The 11,273-nt window shown below is 45.0% G+C and overlaps 1 protein-coding gene across 1 annotated transcript in view; it reads left to right on the top strand.

The window, feature by feature from the left end:
• Window positions 1-4,404: 4,404 nt before the first annotated feature.
• Window positions 4,405-11,273, top strand: part of TPRG1 (tumor protein p63 regulated 1) — a 104,481-nt gene continuing 97,612 nt past the window's right edge. The window contains exon 1 of the mRNA XM_068281213.1: window positions 4,405-4,562. The gene's annotated coding sequence lies outside the window, so the exon portion shown is untranslated. The remainder of the gene's footprint in view (window positions 4,563-11,273) is intronic.

The raw sequence follows: 11,273 nt of genomic DNA, 5'->3' as shown, positions 1-11,273 counted from the left end.
TCAATCACCCCCTGTCACTGCTACCTATCAGATTAGACCCCTATCTGCCCCTAGGGCACTCAATCACCCGCCCACACCCTCAGAATGCCCTCAGACCCCAGCCCTGATCACCTCGCCAGTGCATTGCTTGCATCCATTCCCCCCTCTAATCACACCTTGAGACACCCATCAATCACCTCCTGTCACCCCCTAGCACACCTACCCATCAGATCAGGCCCCAATTTGCCCCGTGTGGGCTCCTGATCACTCGGCCAAACCCTCAGACCCCCTTCCGATCACCTCCCCAGTGCATGGATTGCATCTATTTTCCCCTCTAACCACCCCCTGAGACACCCATCAATCACCTCCTGTCACCCCCCTAGCACTCCTATCCATCAGATCAGGCCCAATACAACCTGTCATCTAAAAGGCCACCCTGCTTATGACCGGTTCCACAAAATTCGCCCCCTCATAGACCACCTGTCATCAAAATTTGCAGATGCTTATACCCCTGAACAGTCATTTTGAGACATTTGGTTTCCAGACTACTCACGGTTTTGGGCCTGTAAAATGCCAGGGCGGTATAGGAACCCCACAAGTGACCCCATTTTAGAAAAAAAAGACACCCCAAGGTATTATGTTAGGTGTATGACGAGTTCATAGAAGATTTAATTTTTTGTCAAAAGTTAGCGGAAATTAATTTCTATTGGTTTTTTTTCACAAAGTGTCATTTTTCACTAACTTGTGACAAAAAATAATATCTTCTATGAACTCGCCATACACCTAACGGAATACCTTGGGGTGTCTTCTTTCTAAAATGGGGTCACTTGTGGGGTTCCTATACTGCCCTGGCATTTTAGGGGCCCTAAACCGCGAGGAGTAGTCTAGAAAACAAATGCTTCAAAATGACCTGTGAATAGGACGTTGGGCCCCTTAGCGCACCTAGGCTGCAAAAAAGTGTCACACATGTGGTACCGCCGTACTCAGGAAAAGTAGTATAATGTGTTTTGGGGTGTATTTTTACACATACCCATGCTGGGTGGGAGAAATTTCTATGTAAATGGACAATTGTGTGTAAAAAAATCAAACAATTGTCATTTACAGAGATATTTCTCCCACTTAGCATGGGTATGTGTAAAAATACACCCCAAAACGCATTATACTACTTCTCCTGAGTACAGCGGTACCACATGTGTGGCACTTTTTTACACCCTAAGTACGCTAAGGGGCCCAAAGTCCAATGAGTACCTTTAGGATTTCACAGGTCATTTTGCGACATTTGGTTTCAAGACTACTCCTCACGGTTTAGGGCCCCTAAAATGCCAGGGCAGTATAGGAACCCCACAAATGACCCCATTCTAGAAAGAAGACACCCAAAGGTATTCCGTACGGAGTATGGTGAGTTCATAGAAGATTTTATTTTTTGTCACAAGTTAGCGGAAAATGACACTTTGTGAAAAAAAACTATTAAAATCAATTTCCGCTAACTTGTGACAAAAAAATAAAAACTTCTATGAACTCACCATACTCCTAACGGAATACCTTGGGGTGTCTTCTTTCTAAAATGGGGTCATTAGTGGGGTTCCTATACTGCCCTGGCATTTTAGGGGCCCTAAACCGTGAGGAGTAGTCTTGAAACAAAAATGACCTGTGAAATCCTAAAGGTACTCATTGGACTTTGGGCCCCTTAGTGCAGTTAGGGTGCAAAAAAGTGCCACACATGTGGTATCGCCGTACTCGGGAGAAGTAGTACAATGTGTTTTGGGGTGTATTTTTACACATACCCATGCTGGGTGGGAGAAATACCTCTGTAAATGACAATCTTTTGATTTTTTTACACACAATTGTCCATTTACAGAGGTATTTCTCCCACCCAGCATGGGTATGTGTAAAAATACACCCCAAAACACATTGTACTACTTCTCCCGAGTATGGCGATACCACATGTGTGGCACTTTTTTGCACCCTAACTGCGCTAAAGGGCCCAAAGTCCAATGAGTACCTTTAGGATTTCACAGGTCATTTTGAGAAATTTCGTTTCAAGACTACTCCTCACGGTTTAGGGCCCCTAAAATGCCAGGGCAGTATAGGAACCCCACAAATGACCCCATTTTAGAAAGAAGACACCCCAAGGTATTCTGTTATAAGCACGGTGAGTTCATAGAAGATTTTATTTTTTGTCAAAAGTTGGCGGAAATTGATTTTAATTGTGTTTTTTCACAAAGTGTCATTTTCCGCTAACTTGTGACAAAAAATAAAATCTTCTATGAACTCGCCATACTACTAACGGAATACCTTGGGGTGTCTTCTTTCTAAAATGGGGTCATTTGTGGGGTTCCTATACTGCCCTGGCATTTTAGGGGCCCTAAACCGTGAGGAGTAGTCTTGAAACGAAATTTCTCAAAATGACCTGTGAAATCCTAAAGGTACTCATTGGACTTTGGGCCCTTTAGCGCAGTTAGGGTGCAAAAAAGTGCCACACATGTGGTATCGCCGTACTCAGGAGAAGTAGTATAATGTGTTTTGTGGTGTATTTTTACACATACCCATGCTGAGTGGGAGAAATATCTCTGTAAATGGACAATTGTGTGTAAAAAAAATTAACAAATTGTCATTTACAGAGATATTTCTCCCACCCAGCATGGGTATGTGTAAAAATACACCCCAAAACACATTATACTACTTCTCCTGAGTACGGCAATACCACATGTGTGGCACTTTTTTGCAGCCTAACTGCGCTAAGGGGTCCAAAGTCCAATGAGCACCTTTAGGCTTTACAGGGGTGCTTACAATTTAGCACCCCCCAAAATGTCAGGACAGTAAACACACCCCACAAATGATCCCATTTTGGAAAGTAGACCCTTCAAGGTATTCAGAGAGGGGCATGGTGAGTCCGTGGCAGATTTCATTTTTTTTTGTCGCAAGTTAGAAGAAATGGAAACTTTTTTTTTTTTTTTTTTTCCTCACAAAGTGTCATTTTCCGCTTACTTGTGACAAAAAATAATATCTTCTATGAACTCACTATGCCTCTCAGTGAATACTTTGGGATGTCTTCTTTCCAAAATGGGGTCATTTGGGGGGTATTTATACTATCCTGGAATTCTAGCCCCTCATGAAACATGACAGGGGGTCAGAAAAGTCAGAGATGCTTGAAAATGGGAAAATTCACTTTTGGCACCATAGTTTGTAAACGCTATAACTTTTACCCAAACCAATAAATATACACTGAATGGGTTTTTTTTTATCAAAAACATGTTTGTCCACATTTTTCGCGCTGCATGTATACAGAAATTTTACTTTATTTGAAAAATGTCAGCACAAAGTTAAAAAAATCATTTTTTTGCCAAAATTCATGTCTTTTTTGATGAATATAATAAAAAGTAAAAATCGCAGGAGCAATCAAATAGCATCAAAAGAAAGCTTTATTAGTGACAAGAAAAGGAGCCAAAATTCATTTAGGTGGTAGGTTGTATGAGCGAGCAATAAACCGTGAAAGCTGCAGTGGTCTGAATGGAAAAAAAGTGGCCGGTCCTTAAAGAGAACCCGAGGTGGGTTTGAAGAATATTATCTGCATACAGAGGCTGGATCTGCCTATACAGCCCAGCCTCTGTTGCTATCCCAAACCCCCCTAAGGTCCCCCTGCACTCTGCAATCCCTCATAAATCACAGCCACGCTGCTGACAATCAGCTTGTCAGAGCTGGCTGTGTTTATCTCTATAGTGTCAGTCTGCTGCTCTCCCCGCCTCCTGCAGAACTCCAGTCCCCGCCTGCATCCCTCCCCTCCCTGCTGATTGGAGGGAAGGGACGGGGGCAGGGACCGGAGCTATGCAGGAGGCGGGGGAGCAGCTGAGACTGACACTACAAATGTAAACACAGCCTCACAGCATGGCTGTGATTTATGAGGGATTGCAGAGTGCAGGGGGAACTTAGTGGGGTTTGGGATAGCAACAGAGGCTGGGCTGTATAGGCAGATCCAGCCTCTGTATGCAGATAACATTCTTTAAACACACCTCGGGTTCTCTTTAAGGGGTAGAAAGCCCTAGGTCCTCAAGTGGTTAACTGCATCTACCTAGCCCCAAAACCTGTATAATTCATATGTGTCAGTAATTAAAGGGATGAGTTGGCAACACTGGCTGGTACTTTTATCATCACGACTTCATATTAACATTTGAAAGTAAGAAATATGTTAATTTAAATGATGTGAATAAAATTAGTCAATTAAATATGGTTCAGTAGAAAAATACATATATTTATATAGATCTTTAATCTTTTGAAACAGGGACAATGAGGAAAAAAGAGGGAAGGGAGGGGGGTGCTGGGTTCCAAAAGAGGGACTATCCCTGTGAGCTCTGCAGTTGTTTGAAATGAAAATATAGAGCTGTGATGACTGTGGAGGCAGAAAAACTAGACCTACAACTTTAACACAAGCTGGCTACTTCTTCCTATTTGCAGCTTTTACCAACTGATCACAAGGCTGGGGTGGGTGTTGCACTTTTGAAACGTCTGTATACAGAAGATTTTGAAGGCAAGTTCAGGCAGAAGAAGCAGCAGGAGTTACATCTGTATCCCATCATCCTACAGAGGTAAGCATTAATATCACATACATCGAATATTTTCCTATACATCTCAAACAAAAGAAGAAAGTATTGCAAGTAAGCACAGATGCTGTGAGGAAACGTAGGAGTTTCATCACTGCTGTGAGACAAAGGGGGAAGCAGGGCAGGGAAACACTGCTGAACCCGGACGTGATAGACTATAATATCCTCTGTGAAATGTAATGTATTGAAACTGCTCGGATCGTATTTTTTTTATTTGTTTCAGAAATCATTTGAAACGCTTTCCTTTCGCTATTGCTGCCACTGTTTCTAGGAAGTGAACGAAGCCCCACCCATTGTTGTAAGTCTGGAGCTGGGAACACTTTCAAGATAAGCAGTGTGTGTCCTCTCTATACAGCTTGCATTACTTCTATCCATTTTTTGTTTTATGTACTGTATATGGTACTCAGTGCTAAGATATGTATTTATCAGGATTCCTGTTTTGTTTGGTATGTGTAGTTCCCATTTGACTGGGAAGTAATCCTCTCCCTCATCCTGAGTGAGGCCCAGTGCACACCGAGCGATTTTAGCAGCAATCCGTCAACCGCATATGCCTGTGAAAATGCTTGGCTAATGTATCTCAATGGGATGGTGCACACCAGCAGTTTGAGGTTTTTAGCAAACCTCAAACATGGCTCCTGCAGCACGTTTGCGGTTTGCAGAAGCGTTTCTGTCTCAATGTAAAGTATAGAGAAAACGCAAACAGCTCTGGAAAACGCAGAAAAATCAGAGCAGTTTTCCAGGTGTTTTTGTTACAGAAACTGTTCAGTAACAGCTTTACTGTAACAATAAAAAACGCTCCCAAAAATGCTAGGCATGTTTAGAAAATCTGCTCCAAAAACCGCTAGCGTTTTGAGGATCTGCTAGCGGTTTTGGTGTGCACTGGGCCTAATGCTGGACATACACTGTTAGTTTTTGCGCCGGTATCAAGCCAGCGGCTCGATGCCGGCGCGTCACCGCGCGGGTCGATTCCCGCTTGTCTCCGTGGGCGCTGCTAATCAGCCGCTCGTTTCTTCCCATTTTTCTCCCCGTCGGTATCGAATGCAGTATCGATCCTGCGGGGTATCAGACAGGTTGGATCTTATCAATCGAGCCATCAGCGGCTCGATTGATAAGAATTATCTGACCGTGTATGCCCAGCGATCCGGATCGCTCAGAAACAGCCGTATCAGTCCGCCGACAGTGCGTACACACGCCGGACTGTCGTTGGAACGCCCACCCAGCGGGAGGTGACGATGGACCCGTCGTTGCCTCCAGTCCGACGTGTGTACGGACCTTAAGAGGCAGGTCAGTCCACAGATCAGCTGTGCACAGATCAGGTGCACGCTGCATGGGTTATCATGATTCTGTCATTCAATGATTTGATCAGAACAGTCGGTACTTAGGTGGCCACTAATGAGACAATTTGCCGAACGATCGGTTACGAATGTTTATTCGTATGAACGATCATAAATGATTACTAACAGACCTAATGGACAAAATTATCCTAACCAATCCAGTCAGATTGACGGGATCAATCTGAAAATCGGATCACTTTCCTCAATATGATCAGACCGTAAGTAATCCCAAATTATAATTTCCGATCGTTCATATGAATAATTGTTTGGCAAATTGTATCGTTAGTGGCCACCTTTACATATCAGTATGTTTACCAACAGCCGCTCTGTATTTTCCCCATAGAATAGTCTACTGTCAAATTGGGTAGCAGCTGATTCGTCACACAGGAACAGCTGATCTATTCTATGGACAGCAGCTCAGTACACACCATAAAATTGCACGCTCTCAACGTGATTGATCATATTAGTGATTCATAAATAGTCATTTTTTAGCTTCTCTCAGTTGATTAGAAATGACTGTCCAAACCAACATTTTATGCCAAAGTAAAGAAAATTTTCATTTATTCATGAAGCTGGCCAAAAGATGTTTTAAAAAAAAAAAGTTTCACTTACCTAGGGTTTCTGCCATCCTGTCCTGCGCTGGTCCTCAACGATCCTCTGTTCCCCCGCTGCGGAGCAGTTTGTTTGGCCGACGTATAAGTCGACGCCCACTGAATCCTCGTTTGCGCTCCCGGCGCAGGGAGTGTCCTGCGCTGGCGCAGTGGAGGGTGAAAAAGGACGTGCGCGGGCACAGCCAACTCAACAAAACAAAACTGTGCCGCACTGGGGGAACAGAGGATTGTTGAGGACCGGCAGGGCAGGGGGCTGTCAGAAAGGCTGGGTTCACAGTGGGCGTTGCATTGTTTTCCCTATAAGAGCAGGAACGCAAAGGAAAAGGAAAGCAGCTCTGCATGTTATGCGTGTGTTGCGCGGCATACAGTCAATGAAAAGTACGTGTCGCTGTTAACACATTGCATGCAGTACATATGCTGGCTCATCCTGACGTCATGTCATGTGATGCCCTATTGTCATGGAGACATGTCATGGGACGCCCTGTTGTCATGGTGCCCTGAGCCACAATTTCCCAGTGCCTTAATTACATGGATGTGTCCTAATGGCCCACACTATTTTCAGTAAATCAAGTAGAGCTCTTGACAGGGCTGAGTCGAGGAGTCTGAGTCAGGCCTAGTGCACACCAGGGCGGTTCGGCAGCGTTTTTCGATCCGCTTGCGGATGTGGAAACGCTTGGGTAATGTATTTCAATTAAGCTGGTGTACACCAGAGCGGGAGGCGTTTTGCAGAAACGCATACTCCCGGGCTGCTGCAGATTTTCGATTGTGTCGGCGTTTCTGCCTCCAATGTAAAGGAAAGGAAAAAGGCAAACCGCTCTGAAAAACGGCAGATCAGAGCTTTTTTGCAGGCGTTTTTGTTACAGAAGCTGTTCAGTAACAGCTTTACTGTAACAATATATGAAATCTACTACACCAAAAACGCTTCACAAACCTGCAAAATGCTAGCTGAAACGCTACAGAAAAATAAGAATAAGCGTTTCAAAATCTGCTAGCATTTTGCGGATCTGCTAGCGGGTTTTGGTGTGCACCGGGATTTAGAGCAAATTTTGGGATTCTGTCAGAGTCGGTAGTTTCATAAACTTCAGAGTTGGAGTTTGATTTTTGTACCCACTCCATAACCTTGCCAGGACTGTGGAGTCCGAGCAATATGCGTACCTGGAGTCGGAGGTTTCATAAACTGAGTCGCCGCATGATTTTTGTACCCACTCCATAGCCTTGCAATTATGCTATTTACATGCAAATTTATGCAGCTTGAAAACTGGCATATCTAATGTTGCTGCAACATTTGGTTGGTCCAGTTTTAAAGGGATACCGAGGTGAGAGGTATATGGAGGCTGCCATATTTATTTTCTTTTAAACAATACCAGTTACCTGGCAGTCCCACTGATCCTCTGTCTCTAATCCTTTTAGGACCTGTTTCCACTAGACGCATTGCTAAGCGGAAACCGCTCCGCATCACAACGTGAGGAAACTGCAACCAATTCACGTCAATGGAGTGGTTTCGATTCACGCAAATTTACCTTTGCGATCTGGCGTAATGCGGGGGAAATTATGGATAGCATGCTGCAGTTTTCCGCAGCATGCATCCATGTCACCATAGCCGCCGATGGGAAGCTGAATCTGGTTGTGCGGATGGCAACCGGAAGTACCTGCGGGGGCATGCGAGCCGATGCGGCGATCGCCTCGTATCCTTTACGCTAGTGGAAACGGGCCCTTAAGTCTTAGACCCTGAACAACCATGCAGCAGATCAGGTACTCTGACTCAGCTGACTCAGGTTTTACTGGATTAGTCATATGCTTGTTCCAGGGTTTTGACCCAGACACTACTGATGCCAGAAGATCAACTGGGTTGCCAGGGAACTGACATTGTTTACAAGGAAATAAATATGACAGCCTCCATATCCCTCTCGCCTCTGTATCCCTTTAAGTTGCATGAATGTGCATAACATTAGCATAACATTTTCTATGTTGTTTAGGGCGTTTGAAGTTAGGCCCCATTCACACTTATTCATGTTTCCCTGATGACTCCTTTAAGCTTACTGTTTAGGCTCATATATGTGTAGGGCCTTATTCACAGTGGGACATTGCGTTGTAATGCGACGGTAAAGTCACAACGCAGCATTACAACGCAACACAAAAAAAAGGTGGTAACGCACATTAACGTTACCGTCGCATACTGTAGGTACAGTAAAGCATACAGGCAATGAAAAGTATGCTTTCCTGTACCTGGTAACATGTGCATTTAGAGGTAACGCAGTGCGTTACCATAATGCTACATGTTACAAAGCGATGCTTATGTCACACTGTGACCGTCCCATAGGATTAGCATTGCAGTGCGGTAAGCTGCGCTATAAGACTTTATAACGCAGCTCTGGAATGTCCTACTGTGAATGAGGCCTAGTACATATAATTAATGGAACGTTAGTAGCCAAAAAGGTCTCATTTTTTTTTTTTATTTGTATTGTTTTTTTGTTTTTTTTTATCATATTTAACATTGCATCATTCTGTCATATTTGCAGTTGCAAACACTATTTTAAACTATGAAACAGAGCAGAGCTATGACTCTTTGAACTCCTTTGCAGTAAAACCACATCTGAAGTTGTTTTTCCAGTGTTTCTTTGATGTGTAAGGCCCCATTCACACTTAGAAGCGCAAAACGCCGGCAACTTTTGCTAGCGTTTTGCGGGAGTGATTTTTCCGCGATTTCACATGGAAAAATCAGTGCAGCGATTTCTCCGCGATCGCATTTAGCGCTTCTATAGCACTGAAACGCAATCGTCTGACAATGGTGCAGGCTACGCGTTTGTGTTTTGCGATTTTGGGTGATCGCCCAAGCAAGAAGAAGGGGCCAGTCCAAGCAAGAAGAAGAAGTAGCACCCTGTCCCCAGGGCCGGTCCTACACTTGCCGCCGAGCTGGAGGTGGTAGCGGGCAGGAAGGGGGTATTGGGCACCACGGCGGGGAGGGGGGTCGGACTCCTCCTCCCTCACCTGGGTCCCCCATGTGCGCTCCCCCTCTAGCTTAAGTTCAGCAGCAGCTGCCGCTATTAGTAAGAGGCAGCGGGCGAGGATGACTCACCTCTTCCGCGTTCCAGTGTGTGTTCCACTGTCGTCTCTTCCTGCAATGCCGTCCACTTACAATACAGTGGGCGGCATTGCAGAAAGTGACGACAGTGGAACGCACGCTGGAACGCGGAAGAGGTGAGTAATCCCCGCTCGCTGCCTCTTTCTAATAGCGGCAGCGGCTGCTGAACTTAAGCTAGAGGGGGAGCGCACATGGGGGACCCAGGTGAGGAGGGGTCCGACCCCCCCCCTCCCCGCCGCTGTGCCAAATACCCCCTTCCTGCCCGCTACCACCTCCAGCTCGGCGGCAAGTGTAGGACCGGCCCCGGGGGCAGGGCGCTACTTCTTCTTCTTGCTTGGACCCCGCTCCCCGCCGCTGTTCCCAATACCCCATTCCTGCCCGCTACCCTCTTATGCGGCGTATGCTACGCCGCGGGTCCGCTAGTAGGGTTTTATTGCACTAGCGCTTTCAAAAGCTCTAGCGATTGAGCGTTTTTTTTACGAAATCGCCGGCAAAACGCTCTAGTGTGAATGGGGCCTAAGTGCTTCACAAAATAGGAACGTCTCAGACCCAAGTTGGGTTGGAGAGCTCAGAGCGGCTCTTTTGCATAGATAACTGAAGTTTTTTTTAACTCTTCTTGTACTGGAAACAACTATATTATACCCTTTCCTTAGCTATTAATGTTCTATTTTTTGAATTGTATGTGTAGCTGAACTACACATACAATTCATTATTTATATCATAAGTTTATTTTCACTTCATATTCCCTTTAAGCTCAAAGAAATTAACCTCCTACTCATACCCCCATAACAAGGGGGGGGGGGGGGGGGAAGGCTGGGTTGTACACAATACATATCCAAAAATTTCAATTCAAACTGCCACTCAGAGTATGAAAATACAAAACTTTATTTAGATCAACATGGTCATGGGGCAATTTCCCCTTAAAATCACCAAACCCATAAAAACAATATGCTGGACTGAACATAGGAATGCTCCTAGCAGTCACCCCTCGCTATCAACCACCATACCAGACACACATCAGTTCGACCAATCTAATTGTATAGTGTACTGCTTTATAGTAAGCGGGGAGCCGTTGCTTAAAGTGTCCCGTTGTTCAATTCAACGGCAACAAGTTGATAACAAAGTCCCTTCAAGTACTTAATTTACAACACCAGGCTAGCAAACACACACTTGGGCCCGTTGCACACCAAAAACCGCAAGCAGATCCGCAAAACGTTAGCGTTTTTAGCTGCGTTTTTTCTTTTAAGCGTTTTGCTAGCGTTTTGCGGTTTTGTGCTGCGGTTTTTGGTACAGCAGATTACAGATATTGTTACAGTAAAGCTGTTACTGAACAGCTTCTGTAACAAAAACACCTGGCAAACCGCTCTGATGTAGCATTTTTCAGAGCGGTTTGTGTTTTTCCTATACTTTACAATGAGGCAGAAACGCCTCCGCAATCCAAAATCTGCAGCAGCCCGGGAGTATGCGTTTCTGCAAAGCGCCTCCCGCTCTGGTGTGCACCACCCCATTGAAATACATTACCCTAGCGGATCCGCACCCGCAATCGGATCTGAATCCGTCGCCGAACCGCTCTGGTGTGCACTAGGCCTTGCAGCACTACAAGATCTTCCTCGTGTTCATAACAGCACTCTCTGTGAGGGCTGGACCCCACTAGAGCGATTTTTTTTTT

This window comes from Hyperolius riggenbachi, chromosome 4 (assembly GCF_040937935.1).
Source record: "Hyperolius riggenbachi isolate aHypRig1 chromosome 4, aHypRig1.pri, whole genome shotgun sequence".
Classification (NCBI taxonomy): Eukaryota; Metazoa; Chordata; class Amphibia; order Anura; family Hyperoliidae; genus Hyperolius; species Hyperolius riggenbachi.
Note: the sequence above shows the minus strand (reverse complement) of the source record. Positions and strands in the feature narration are given on the sequence as shown.